This window comes from Simochromis diagramma, unplaced genomic scaffold (assembly GCF_900408965.1).
Source record: "Simochromis diagramma unplaced genomic scaffold, fSimDia1.1 OVJJ01000123.1, whole genome shotgun sequence".
Taxonomy (NCBI): Eukaryota; Metazoa; Chordata; class Actinopteri; order Cichliformes; family Cichlidae; genus Simochromis; species Simochromis diagramma.
The window spans coordinates 2531150-2545457 of record NW_024386778.1 but is presented as its reverse complement, the minus strand read 5'-3'; the positions used below and the strand labels follow the sequence as shown (position 1 = coordinate 2545457).

Genomic DNA, 14308 nt, shown 5'->3' with positions numbered 1-14308 from the left:
TGGATTACAGCCGACCCTTATCAGCTGGCCTGCTGCATGTTTGGCAAAAAACCCTCCCACGCCTTGAAACAACAACTGCTCCTGAGGTTAAATACATCTACAGGCCTCTACCATTCCCCCTTCCCACTTCTACCTCTCCTCTTCCAGGTGGCCATTATCTCCCCTCTTACTCAGAATACTAAATAGGAACCCTTTGCCTTATTTAAACGCAGACGCACACGAGCTACTTTGCAGTCATTTGACACCCATGAAAGGATGACCTGTCATACAGCCTAAAAAAAAATTTTCCCGGAGTGGTGGGTGGCTTTACTAGAAGGCTAGCTGAAGCCAGGAGCTGCCTTAATGCCTGGTAGCATGACACTAGTGCTCTCTGAATGTCTTCGCCACGGTTAGCCCAGCTCATGACATGTCTGAGATCACATGCATGGTCCTCTCATGCAATCCTCAGTAAGCTGCACCCTGCAGTATATGATCATGACTCTCTCTCTCTCTCTCTCTGAGGTTAGTCAAGAACAGCTGAGAGTTTCATTCATTTAGAAACGTTTGTTGTGGGACTCGCTGCGTTTTCAGTGTTGGATTCCTGCTTGAAGCCACAGTGAAATATCTCGCCAAAGCACACGGTTTTTTGCTGCTGATTTAAGTATGAATGTATCTGTCAAAAAATAAATAAATAAATCACCAATCATTAGTCACTACTTGCTGTAGCTTAGCAACCTTTTAGCTTAGCTTCTCCTCGAGACCTATACTTGTAGGAGGCAACCTGACAATTACCTTTAAAAACCTTTAAAGCGACTTACTGAACAGTTCAGCTTGAATGATAGTGTTCCACTTCGTTTTTATTGCTGCAGCAAGCCACTTGTTACCTTGCATAATACACGTTAGGCCTTTTAAAACCACAGGATGACTTGCAGAGCATTTGGTTACACAAATCTCTTACAAGTAGACTGTCGAATAGCTCTCCTGACATTAGCGTGCCTTATGCTGGCACCCCGGCGTCACAGTGTGCCCAAGCTAGAATATTAGTCCCGCCAGATGCTAGTGACGACATGTGTTTTGCGTGTACTCATTTGCATCAGCCACAGTTTGACACTTTTAAAAACCAGAGGAGGGTTGACCTGCCACTAAACTCTCACCAGCTTGGTGCTAAGCCCCTGCGTGCTAATGGTGACCTAGTGCACACAGACATGTTGGTGCCTCAGAGACAAGCCATGAAGAACGCTGCTCCACTTTCCCATGCTGCCAGACATGCTGCAAAAGCAGCAGAGCTGTGCTGTATCCCTCTAAGTGCACCAAATATGACCAGAGAGCAAATGGCTGTTGGAAAAAAAAAAGGAGAAAAAAAGCAGAATAGGGTGTCAGGTCTCTTTATTCAACGGGGGTTGGTGGAGGTTCTAGCTAAGTGGGTGGATGTAGGTCAAGCCCTGCCTCTTCGTGAGGTCAACGCTGAATGGAAGGGGAAGGTGGCTTAGACAGAAAGAGGCCCTGGATAAACCACATTCGTCTGGCTCTTGTGCCAGCGCTGGCCCTAGACGTGTAAACAAAGTTACACAAGCACACAGCTCCTCAGTGATAACGCTAGGTGTGTGTGTGTGAGTGTGAAAAAAAAACATCACACACGTTACAAAAGCTTGACTGTTGCTTTAACAGTCCAAACACTCCCTGTTTAATGGCACATAAGTTGGTGACACTTGTTTTATTCTACATAACACAGTTATAGGTGAAGAACACCTCCAACTGGCTGACGCTGTAAACAATCAACCAAATTATACAAGCTACAGGTTCATCTTGTGTGTACACGAGCTAAAAGCGTGTCAGGCGGGTGGCGGCTGATGTCTGATTTTAAAATGTCACATCCTGGCGGGTGATCACCTTAATTTAAGTTGCTCCTAACAAGCGAACTCCCTGCACTTAATCAAGAAAGCTTCTGAGCAGTTGGGACTGCAGGGGAGGCCCACTGGGTGGTGGGGGCTGGGGGTTATCTGTGATTAAAAAATACAAACAAGTGCTGATTTTCACTTTTTATCCAAATTTTTAAAAAGTATTATTCATACGCTGAAGTTAACTTTAAAAGAAGAAATGATGCATCTCAAAATACAGAGGACACGCAGATGGTGACTGACGTTTACAATCACAATTTGGCCAATAGCCAACATCAATACCGAAATATACGCCATTTTTTTCTATTAATTTTGATGTTTTCATTTTATCTACCCTTCCTTCATTTCAAAATCTTGATTTCAAAATTACTGGCCAAAACTGCCAACAGATAAATATCAGCATTATCTCATTTGCTGATGTGCAGATATTAGTCGACATATTGGCTGTTGCTGCAGCAGACTGTTTGGCCCTTATAAAGGTGGAAGACCCTGATGCAGGTACAAAGAAAAATGGTTCTGACAACAAATATTTACTTGTAGTAGAGATTACAACACCATGTATGAAAATTAAACCTATTCATAGTTTTTGGTTATTCTGGATAAACATTCTCACTTTTCTTCCAGTGGCATAAACTATTTTCCGATGGATATTATCTGGTCCACTTAAAGGGGACTAACTTGGCTAATTTCCAAATTCAAAGTTTTATTTGTGGACTTCACTTGAGTAGATTTGCATGATTTACAGTTTAAAATAATCCTTATTTCTTGGCCTCGGTGCAGCCACTCAGTTCATCTCTTTCATCTGCTGTCTCAGCAAGCCGCTTCAGCTCTTTTTACGATCAGGCACACTTTAGGTGAACTTTCTTCTGATTGGCTGCCCCTCGTAAACCATATTGTGACATCAAACAGAGCCAAGAGTAGAAAAAAAGGAAACAGAACAATTAGAGCAGTGTGAATCCCAAACCTTTGGCTCACAGGGATCACATATGCCATGAAACCATGTTTAATATGAACACCCACCACTGTGACAGTAAAAAAACAGAACTATATGCAGCCATAAAGGAGCTAATGAACACAGTCTTGTATAACTCCCAACTCCCTCCTGGATCAGTTAGAATACGGTATGCCACAGTCTGCTTTCTAATAATGAGTGAGATGAGAGGCACAAACACATGAGAATGAGCTCCACAGAGAGGAAGGAGGAAGAGTACGTTCCTGTCATGAAAACAAGACAGGAAAATTAGTCGTTGGCTCTTCGTAAAGCTGCCACAGATCCCAGGTGCCACTGAAGCCGCATTCACGCTCCTATCGTGGATAGACAGGTAAACAAATAATCATACAAAGGTAGATTCATTATTTTTGCATTTTGATGCTAAATGTAGGACTCATTTAACTGATGCGACACGATATTTCATTTTCTCTGAAAGAACCAAGTTGCTCCTGATATCAAAGCATCCTGGAATTTAAGGAATAAATAAAAGAGTCCCAGTGTCTTTCACCACACACACAACGCTGAAGCATCGTAACAGGTCCCAATTAGCCTCAAACGAGCTGAGAAACAGTGGCCCTCGTTGACTGTCCAGTTCTCCCAGCGTAATATCAAGACAAGTTTCTGGGGGGGGGGGGACTCCATGTCATTTGCCTAAGGTTTATTAAAGCAGCTTTAACAAAGTGGGCTGGGATCCCTATTTACACAGCCATATGGTAAACGTATCCAGGGGCCAGATATGTTAACATTTGAGCATAAAAATACTCTGAAGCAGAGACAGGAGCTTGCTCTAAAGTGAGACAGTGAGCCAGCGTGGTTTAAAACAGCGGGGCAGCTGTGGGGAGTGAGGGAAGGCAACTGCAATAACACACATCCTAGCAGCCAGCTCGCTCTGGACATGAATCACTCTGGACATGAAACGACCTTTCCCTGACATATGCTGGTATCAGTGATTGAGAATCGAGTAGATGACTAAACCTGCTCCTTTCGTCAGCACAGTCAGAGTGGAAACTTGTAGCAGCCATTCTCAAATTCAGATAAAGGCTCGCTGCAGCCGCACTACTGGGTCTGACACAACCTCGACCCTGTTTGACCTTGGCAGCGATTACCAAACTGAACGACGGCCCCCGCGGCGACACACATGCCTGTAGCGAGCGTCTCCGCCCCCTCATCCTGGTAGACATACAAGGTTGGGAGAGAGGACAGGGGGTGAGGCTGGGTGAAGGGTGTCACATGATTGGATCTCCTTCTGGAGAGTTACTTAAAGAGCCTCCTCAGCAATCAGGTCAAGGTCACGTTCTAGCCCTAATGCCAAAGGAAAAGAGAGAAGTCTGTGAATGTGCGTACGTGTGTGTGCGCGCGAGTGTGTGTGTGTTATGGAAGAGTGCATAAATAGAGAGGGGAGGAGGAATGACTACATGTTCAGCAGTCCTGGGTCCTTGACAACTCGAAAACACAAGTTATAATTCTATTAGCTGTATTAATCTTCCTGCTTAGTGGACACTTTTATTCAAAGTCACTTACACGATTATCACTCTTGCACATCTCTTCCCATTTCTACTGCTGGATATTTACTGGAGGAATCCAGGTTAATTACCTTTGCTCAAGGGCAGAGGGTGAGCAGTGTATGAGCCAGCAATCTTCTGGTCACCAGTCCATTTTCCCTAAGTAATAGGTCATATGGCTGCCTCAAGTCATCAGCCCAGTGCTTTCCATCTCCTCTCAAATGGCCTCTCTACCACTGGAAGCCTTCTAACACAGTTATGAGAAAGCTGTACTGCTGAATCCCAGTCTTTCGGTCTGTTTACCCGGCTGTAGTGAGGACTACAGTGAATAACGTCACCTCGCTAATGGATTTACAAGTGGGCTGAAGGTTCACAAAAGGACGGCATGTTTCAGAAATTCGAGAGACAACTGTGAGTGAAGGAGGGATGCTGGGGTTATGCCAAATGTCCCCAGTCCTTCCTTTGCAGCACGGGCATGCATTTGTTTCTCATTTAGCTGTGTACCTCCTATTTAGCCAGGTTCTGTTAAAAAGATATTTATTGAAAGTGCAATGAATCATTTCTCTTTGCTGACAATTTTTAAATGGACCGAAGGGAATCTGTAATGTCCAAGCCATTAGAAGGCTGCTCTCCACGAAGCTCTAATGGAATATTATCTTGGATGAATGACAAATATCTACCTTGGAATTGCATGCAAGACACTGAGTGTTTCAAGGGAAATTTTTTGACATTCCTCTATTTAAAAAAGAAAAAAAAGGATAATGTGCTGCAGATCTATCTGAACTCGCACAGCTCGACTCTCCACGGCCACCCGCACAGGTCTCTTGTTGCTCAGCAACAATTCAGCTCATCACTAGCAGCCAAAAAGTTACACAATTACAGTTCAAGCCAAACGAGGGTTAGAGGTGTGCAGTGCGTAACATTATTAAGCGAGATATAGCCATCTTTCATAAGGTGTGGGTCTGAGTGAATGAGGAAGCGGGGAAACCCCAGGTGATGCATTTTCCTCCTGCAGGAACCAAGCAACGTGGAAGTGTGTGAATGCTCGCTGGGTGACAACGCCGCCCTGCAGGACGAGGTGTCGTTGGGCTGACGGCATCCAGCCGTTGCTCCTGGGTACAACAAAAGTTTAACAAAGTCTCAAACTGGTCTTGAAACAGAAGCTCATAGCTTATAGTATATATATGTATGCCCTGCTCCCTCTCCTCCACCACTCACCCCCCGCCCCACCCCTCCACTGTGCTGCGCTATATATCCATCATTCATTCATAAATTCTAAAAACTCCTCTTTAGTTAATTGCCTGGGAAAATTTAATTTCAAACGAAAGCTTTTAAAAGAGAAAGATATAATTAAGTTGCAGGGATCTCTCTGCCTGCCCCCCCACCCCCCCCGTCCAGGGGTGCCAAGGGGACGTGTGCTGTGAGCTGTGGAGCTCTGCACCGCACTGCTCCGTGTCAGGGAAGTCATGCACCCATGTTTAAAGCAGAACGTTACGTAAAGCCTCCCCCTCTGCACAGGCTTACTGCACCAGACGCTGTGTCCTTGCCTGGGCTGCTCAAGGTTCCCAAAAGGACAGGCTGCTAAGAAGTTAGGAAGGACAGGGCCCTGTGATAGCCTGCAAAAAAAAAAGAGAGGGTAGGCGGGAGGGTGGGTTGCTGCTTGTGACAGCCTTGGACTTTGAATTCAGCGCCAGACAGGCTCATGCATCAATCCCTCAACTTACAAAGACAAGGCACTAACCTTGACGAGGCCAGGGACTCTTCAGGAATGAGTGGCATTTTCACTTAGCCCCAGCTTCTCCCCTGTAGTCCTGCCACATAACCTGCTTAAAATAAGACACAGTTGAAGAACAGTTGACCTCAGTCACTGGACTCTGTGACCCATCGTTCTACTCCTCAACCCTCAGGTTTCTTCCACCGCCCGGGGTGGGGGGATGGGGGGGCTTCGCTACAACACATGGGGAGGTCGCATAAATAGCATTTAGTGCACAAGGTGCAGCAGCCCATCCTGATGCCTGTCAGAAAGTGTTTTGTTTGAGTCACGGCACACTCAAGTGAATCCACGTCTGCTGTGATGCTCGGGATTATCACAGACTTAATTACAACCGTTCCTCCAACTGTTGCAGCTAAACAATTCTAACAAAAACTACAAACATGCAGACAAGCATCTACTGGCATTATGCTGTTTATGCCACTGCAGGACAACACGACAGACATCCTCCATCACGTGCGCGCAAACAGGCTGGGCATGCCTGCCGTCTATGAGCATCTGTCCTCATTCCCTTTTGCAGCCTGCCCACTCTGACACGCCTGTGACACTGGCCTGCCTGTGGCGAAGCACTTTCCCCCCCTCGTCTGACTGCAGCAGCATCCTGGCTGCACACTCACCAGAAGAGTAGAGAAAACCTCCCTACTGCACCTCCACAGCCCCCGGGGTGGCAGCTCTGCTATAGGTGCAAGAGAGGCAAAGAGAGCCAGAGATGGAGGGAGAGAGCAGAGGGAGGGGGAAGTCAGTTCCACTCCGCTCCGCCGCTGTGACCGCACCAGCCCGGCCAGGAAAAGAGTCAGCTTCTCTCACATCACCCAGGAGGTCTGCTGCTCCACGCTACATCTCCTCGGTCTTTACTTAACGTACCAGAGGAGCGGTACAGTGGAGACTTGATGTTACCACACTACAGGCTAGCTTGATGCCGTTTCCCTCCTCCGCTTCATTGATCTGCACACTGGGCCTTGGCGGCGGTTGTTTTCGAAAGGGGCCGATGCTTCATGTGGGTAATTTATTTGACCTGTGGTATCTCGCTCTTTCAGCCTTCCGTCCCCGTTTAGCGAGTAATTTCAGCAAAGTCTAAATAATTCACGGCAACTGCAATCAGCAGCGATCAATTGGGGGAGATAATTGAAGGGCCTGTCATTGCAGCCAAGGCCAAGGTGAGGTGTGAAGGCAGAGGGGCGGAGAGTTGGAGGTGAAGGCGAAAGTCAAAAGGGAGGAGGAGACGGTGGTGGGTGCAGGGGGGGCGCGAATCATTCAACAGCTGAGTTCTGGCTAGTATAGCTTTCAGGGATTGCAGAGAAGGAGTCCATCTTTCTTCCTCACATTTCGTCATTCCAGCCTGCATCCAGGAGCGTTTAGCAGTTACTGCTTTGTCATCAAAATAAGTCTCATTGACTTTGGCTGCCTTCTGCTCGTGACAGAAGCACCGGCAGAAGCGCTGTCTCTGAATGAGACACAGCGGCTCGCTATGACTGAGAGCAGAAATCTTTTAAGTGGGAAGACACCACAACTGCCCCCACGGTGATGTCATTTCCAAAAGCAACAGCAAACTTCTGTACTTCCACATCACTTTCTGACTGTGTAGGCATTCTAGGGGGAGAAAATTCAGAGAAAACGCACTGAAAATACACCCCGATCAGTAAACGGTACACATGCATCTTTATGTGTGCTTATCTGCGTGCACCATTTCTGCTTGGTTTAGAATAGCGGTGTTCCAGTAGTAATTTGAATGTCTATTTTAATTCAGCACTGTTGGCTTCCATCAGCCTGCATTTTTGCTTTAGTCACTCAAGCCCTGATATTTTAGCCTAGTGCTCACCATCATTTTCAAGAAATTTGCTTATGTAAAAGCCACTGACAGACGATCGGTGCAGATCAGCTGAATATCGGCCGATAAGATATCAGCAGATAAGTCTGCATTTACTGATATCAGTTTCAGCATTTAATTTTGGGGGTTTTTCAGGCTGTAGTTACTCAGATTTTGAATTTAGTATGAAAAATAATCACATTATAAGACAGGAAGAAAAAGGGGAGAAGGAGAAATGTCATTACAGATTACAGGTTGGAGGGGGTTTGGCGTGTGGGTAAGGTTGGTGCATTTCTCTAAAAAATGGTAAACATAACAAAATAGGACTGAAACAGTATAAATATGGAGTATCAGGCAAACCTTTATTTGTGACACAGGCACTGGGCAAGAATTTGTATGGAAGAGAGGACAGAAGATTACCAGTACTTAATAGTAAATCAGAGAAAAGTGATCATTTCAGTTTGTTGATTGAACACAACACTGACTTCTGTCTTGTTAATTAGAGATAAATGTTTCATTCTGACTGTGAAATTTACAGCACAACTGTCACGGTGTAAATCTTTTTCCTGTTACAGCAGCACTTCTGACCATTGTTATTAGAAGAGTGTCTGCTGAACAAACAAACGATAAATGGAACAATAAAATGATTTGGTTTAATGCACGCCCCGCACTGGCATTATGGAGCCCAAACAATTAGAGAAATGAGTTTGTGGCCCAAAGGTGTCTGGTTTCGAATCCTCAGTGGGCCGACAAGAGCGCGGGCCTGTAAGTAGATGAGAAATGCACTTCTGCTCCTCACATCTACTGTCAAAGTGCCCTTGAACAATGTTCGGTGGCCAACAACACAAGTGCTGGGCATCTCCCAGGTCTATAATAAATCAAAAACTCTGCAGTAAATGCATGACACTTGTTCTGGTAGATTGCACATTAGTTTTTCTTTTTTTTTTCTTGCTGCCGAGTATCTCAGCAATCAAAAAGCGGGACGCCACTCTCAATTTCTGTCCGCCCTGTGCTCGTGCTGTGGTCTATGACAGATTTACAAACACTAAGGGTTTGAGCTGGCACAGTGGCAGTAGTTAGAGAAGCTGTTAGTAGAGGTAAGTGGCTGGGCAAGTACTCTGTGGAGTCATTGTGTGAAAAAAAAAATACATTTTTTACAGCAATTTCTCCTTTACATAATTCAAAGTCACAAAGTAGCAACAAGCAGGTGGATTCTGAAATTACTCTGTTTTCCACAATGTGCAAAAGAGATGTGCAGAACACACCTGCACACACACACACACACACATAAACACTCATGTCAAAACTTGCCACTTTCATACAGCAGCAGCGGCGGCGGCGGCAGCAGTGTTTTGATGGCAGATAAGATTCTGCAGTAATGAAAGGCAGCCAGTGGACAAGAGAGGAGAGAGTTCAGAGTCCAGTCTTGTGACTGTTGAGCAGCCTCGGCATCATTTGCATTTGGCCATTTGAATGTCCTCTGGTTCTGTTGCAGGCTACTGCACATCACTCAACAGCAGCTCCCGGGACAATAGCAGATGGCAGAGTCAAATCAAGCCCCGTCCAACACAGAGGATCCTATGAATTGCAGCACGCAGGCCAGACCATTCAAACACTCATAAAGCACAACTTAAAAAGTTGGGCTACAAACGTGGAGGTTTTACGTTATCTGTGGCAACAGAGGACAAGCCGAACTACCTTGAACATCTTGTGTAAGTTCAGGTCAAATAATTAAGCAGCTTAAATGTTCAACAAAAGAGAGGCTAAGAGGCAGACCCCCAGACACAGGCAGTATTTAGAAGGCTTTAAAAAAGTTTGACTCTTCTCTGCGTTACTTTAGATTGGTAGCCTAAGTAGTTATGTGGAAGGCAGGAAATTAACTGAACCTTTTTTAAAAAGCCTCATATTCCAACATCCAAACAGGTTATTTCAGAAGCTGAACTGCAGCTTGTACTCTGCCCTCTTTCCGGTAAGTCTCAGAAAACTTCAGCCCCTGACCTTTTGCCTCCACACGGATCCAAAGTCCAATGAAGCAATAAGATATTTGTGAAAAAAAGGAACACCTACGTAAAGGCCACTCAGAAACTCTCGCCGAGAAAACATCCAAGCCTTTGAGATCTATCAAAACACATCTGACATGACGGCCGGGTGATGTGACAGGCTGCAACAGACCAACTTGAAATGATGGGTGTTTTAGTCTGCAGACTAGACTAATCTCTATCAGAGGACCCTGGGGAGGGTAGAGACATTCAGACATTTTCAGAGGTGGGGTAGGTAACAAGTAAAAAAAAAAAAAGAGTATTAATGGGAATCACCAACTAAGCCACACATCAAGTGCACACCTTTTTGAGTGCATTAAAAAAAGCATTACCTTGATCCTGACTGTGTAATAAAGTTGTTGTAGCAACACTGCTTTGCAACATTTTTAACAACCTTCGCCTACACTGTGTTTACTGTACATGCTCAGGGGTTAGTGTCACTGTCCCTGCTTTCCCCTGAGTGCTACTGCAGTGACACATGCAAAGTCTTGCTCAATGAATATTCAACCCAAACTCATTTTTACACCCAGTGGGCCCAGGTGGCTTTTAGCACCTTGAAACAATCACATATGAGTCAACGTATAAGACCCTTTACGCTCGGAGGGCCATTAAAAACCCCTTAAGACTTTCCAACTGTAATCTACACACCGGTGCAACTGTGAAGCGTTTCCCTTTGGTGGTGCTAAAACTACAAGATGGGGGGCTGTGCAGTGTTTTGACCCGACGTGATGAACTACATTAACTGTACTAACGTTACATTACAGCTGCCGCGCTCCAAGCAGAAGACGGTGCGCACTGTTATTAAATTAAGCCAACGGGTGACATTAGTCATTCGGTGTTCGTACTGCCAAGCAGCCTGACAGCCCAGAATACACTGTGAAAATTAGCAGGAGGGTTTCAAGAGATTCAGAGGCGGTGTGTGCGTGTATGGGGAGAAACATTTATAGAGAAATGCCTCTATCGTGGGCCTAATTTGAGTCACTGATCCGAAGGATACGGGCACTGGCTGCCGTCACTGAGCGGCTGTGCGGCTAAATGGAAAGCCACACGGGCAGGTTTATTCCCCGCTTCTTTATGCAGCGATTTCAGCGACACATCCATAAGCGCCCCTGGCCGCCGTGCGACACACAAACAGCGTTACCGATCCCCGACACAAACGCACACATACACACACAGAAAAATAAGCGCACGATCTAACCACTGCCCGACATACGCGCACCCGTGTACGTTTCCACCCGCAGCAGTATAAGAATAACATTGTCCAGACGTAACAGTGCGCTCGCTTACAGATCCCCTTACCTGCGTTCGTCCACCCCACAGAGGCGCATCGTTATCATTCGACAGGAGGAGGCAAATCCAATGAAAACGGTCGCGACACTTTTGGCAGGAAGCAGAAATGGCGAGGCAGGCTTCGAGGGAGGAAAAAATCAAGTCCGAAATAATTTCTAAAAAGCCTCCTTTTGATTTGATTTGATTTTTTAATTCTACAAATGAATGCTGCGCCTGTGAGCGAGCCGAGGTGTGGAGCGCGTAGTCTGTGGAAATTGTTTATTCTCGGAGTCCCCTCGCTGTGGAGAAGTGAGCGCAGACAGCTACACTCCTCCTCCTCCGCCTGCCGCTGACACCACCCTTAAAGGAACAAGCCTTCACCGCTGCCCACATACTCCCTCTGCCAACAAGGAAGCACTTTTTAACATTAGATGTACAGCAAATGGTCTTGACGCTGTTTTTTTCCCCCATTTTAAACTAAGTGATATACACCGCCTACGGTTTGTCTCACACCAAGGGACATACAATGGAAATGCTTAATTAGCAGATTATTATTTAATCATTTCAATTATTAAGAATGAGCTGGGCTAAAATAACCTACCAAGGAGGGGATCTTTTTGGTTACGTCTCATTCTGTCTCACTTTAAAAAGGAATGTTCAAAAAGTTATGAATAAATGCTGATAAAACTTTGTAGGTGTGTGGAGTGGGGTCATGGTAATAATCCAAAATTTCCACCAACATCCACAAAGGTCTTCGAGGTCAAGTTAACGATTTGTTGGTTGAAAACTGAAAAAAAAAAGTCTTATAACTTAGAAACTATGATTCTTACAAGTGTGGTGTGTATTAACATGTAAAGATTTAAAATATCTTATATGTCATATCATATCTCATTTGACCTCTGACCTCTCTGGGTCAATAGATTGATCTGAAAAGTACTAATAATCGTATTCAGACCTATTAAAAACTACATTTCTTACTGTCAGCGTTTGTATTGACCACACATAGGCAAAAAGGCAATGATATATGGAGATTCTAAATATCATGTTACGTTGGACCTCTGACCTCTTCTTCAACGTCAAACAAGGTCAGACTTTCATAAAATATCTGTTTTCTTTAAAACCTACTGCCCGTGTTTGTCTGTCAACAACTAAGAAATTATACCGTATATGGAGATTCTAAATATCACGTTATAGCTTGCATCCAAAGTGTGTTCTATCTTTAAAGAAATAACTGTCAAGAGAAGGAGAATGAGCTGCCTGGTGAGTTAGATACATACTGTACTATAATGTTATATAATAATCAATACCTGTTATCCATTACCTACTGCTACATAATGCTTACATACAAAATACAGCACTTTTCTCTTAAAAGTAAATACTGCCCACAGAGTGAGTGATCATTCTCAGATTCATTCTTTTTATTATTATTTTTGCTTCTTCTTCTTTTTTTTTAAATAAAAGCATGTCTATGTAAATAGAGAGTGTAATTCCTCAAATGGCCACTTGAGGCTGCCTCAGAAGACGGTCAAGTCCCAGTTTAACATCCTTATTAAAAATGGCTGACTTTACAATAAAAATCACCATTTTTACAGCCTGCGGATAGCTTTCACCATCGTAACTATTATGCTGGGTGATTTTTTTCATGACCTTTTTTTCTGTAGCTTAACATAAGGGTGCTTTGTTTAACAGGTGTGGCCTTTCTGCAAGGCCTCACCTTCACTAACTGAAGTCACACGACATCTCAAGTCCATTGGTGCTTTTTATTAGCCTGTGACTTAGGACTAATAAGCACATATCTGTATGTGTTCTTGCACCCATACAAATTATGAATGCTGCTTGCTAGCCTTACTCTAGTCCAAGTATATTAACTGGATTCTACATATTGAACCCTCAGTGTTAGCATTTCAGCCATGACCATTTTGAAGTGACCCTTCTTGGACAAAGCAGTGGAGTGATATGTTATTAGCTAGCTCGCAAACTTGAGTTTTAAATTGGTGGTTGATGGTTTCAGACTACTACACTAGAATTTCAATAACAATAACTATGTGGACGGCCAGTACCACGCATCACAACATATTATTTGCCTGGTAGTTCAATTAAAAAAGTTCCATAAGGCACCAACATGGTGCAAATATGGCTGAGAGGTCAAGTTGAATGTTTCACATAAGTGACGGTAACAGCTGCTTATCGTGGCACATCCCAGGGCCTAAACCTGCCATTTTAAACACATTATAATGTTAAAAAATGCTTTCTTAATGATACAGAAGTGGACATTTTAACATGGGAGTTGACCAATTCACTATTGGAGCCAGCCCCATGTGGTCACTAGAAGAACCGCAGTTTTTGGCACTGGCTTCACTTTGGTAAATGGACTGGTTCTTATATAGCGCTTTTCTACTCTTCTGAGCACTCAAAACTTGTGCATTCACACAAGCACATTGTTCTAAGTACATTGGATGGATGCATCGGAGAGCAAACTGGGGTTAATATCTTGCCCAAGGATATTTGGCACGCAGACTAGGGGAAGCCAGGAATCGAACCACCAACCTTCCGACCAGTAGATGACCTGCTCTACCGCCTGAGCTACAGCCACCCCACTTTGCAGCCCTCAGGGTTGCCACTTGTTCAGTATTTGGCCTGTGTTACCTTCTTAAAGTCTTTGTTTTATTTAACTGTATTTGGATGTATAATTTGTAATCTAATTATTTAATACTATCAATATAATTTGTTCCAAAGGGTTAACAGAATCATGCTTGTAGTAACAAATGCTACATTAACATCAACCATAGTGGTAACAGTTGCAGTTTTAAATGTAACAGCAGCTGGATATGTAATAATCTCCAAAAGGTCCTTTAAAATGATAATAATAATATTTTTTTTTTAAAACAACAGCAATTCTTAAAGAGGGACTTTACTGTACAAAAACTGGTTTATTTGTCACCATGAGTGCCACATTTTATTTTATTTTATTATTTGTTATTTTCTATTGTTATTCACAGAAGTGCATGTGTAATATGGCAATGCCAGAATTGAAATGCAGGGAAAAAAGAGC

General features: G+C 44.1%; 1 protein-coding gene across 6 annotated transcripts in view; it reads right to left on the bottom strand.

Annotated features, from left to right (window-relative positions):
* The window catches only part of usp25 (ubiquitin specific peptidase 25), an 82139-nt gene extending 70536 nt beyond the window's left edge, over positions 1–11603 (bottom strand). The window contains exon 1 of one of the 6 annotated variants that reach the window (XM_040011702.1): positions 11287–11603. The gene's annotated coding sequence lies outside the window, so the exon portion shown is untranslated. The remainder of the gene's footprint in view (positions 1–11286) is intronic. The other 5 variants (XM_040011729.1, XM_040011721.1, XM_040011739.1 and 2 more) reach the window with 5 other exon arrangements.
* Between the last annotated feature and the right edge of the window lie 2705 nt (positions 11604–14308).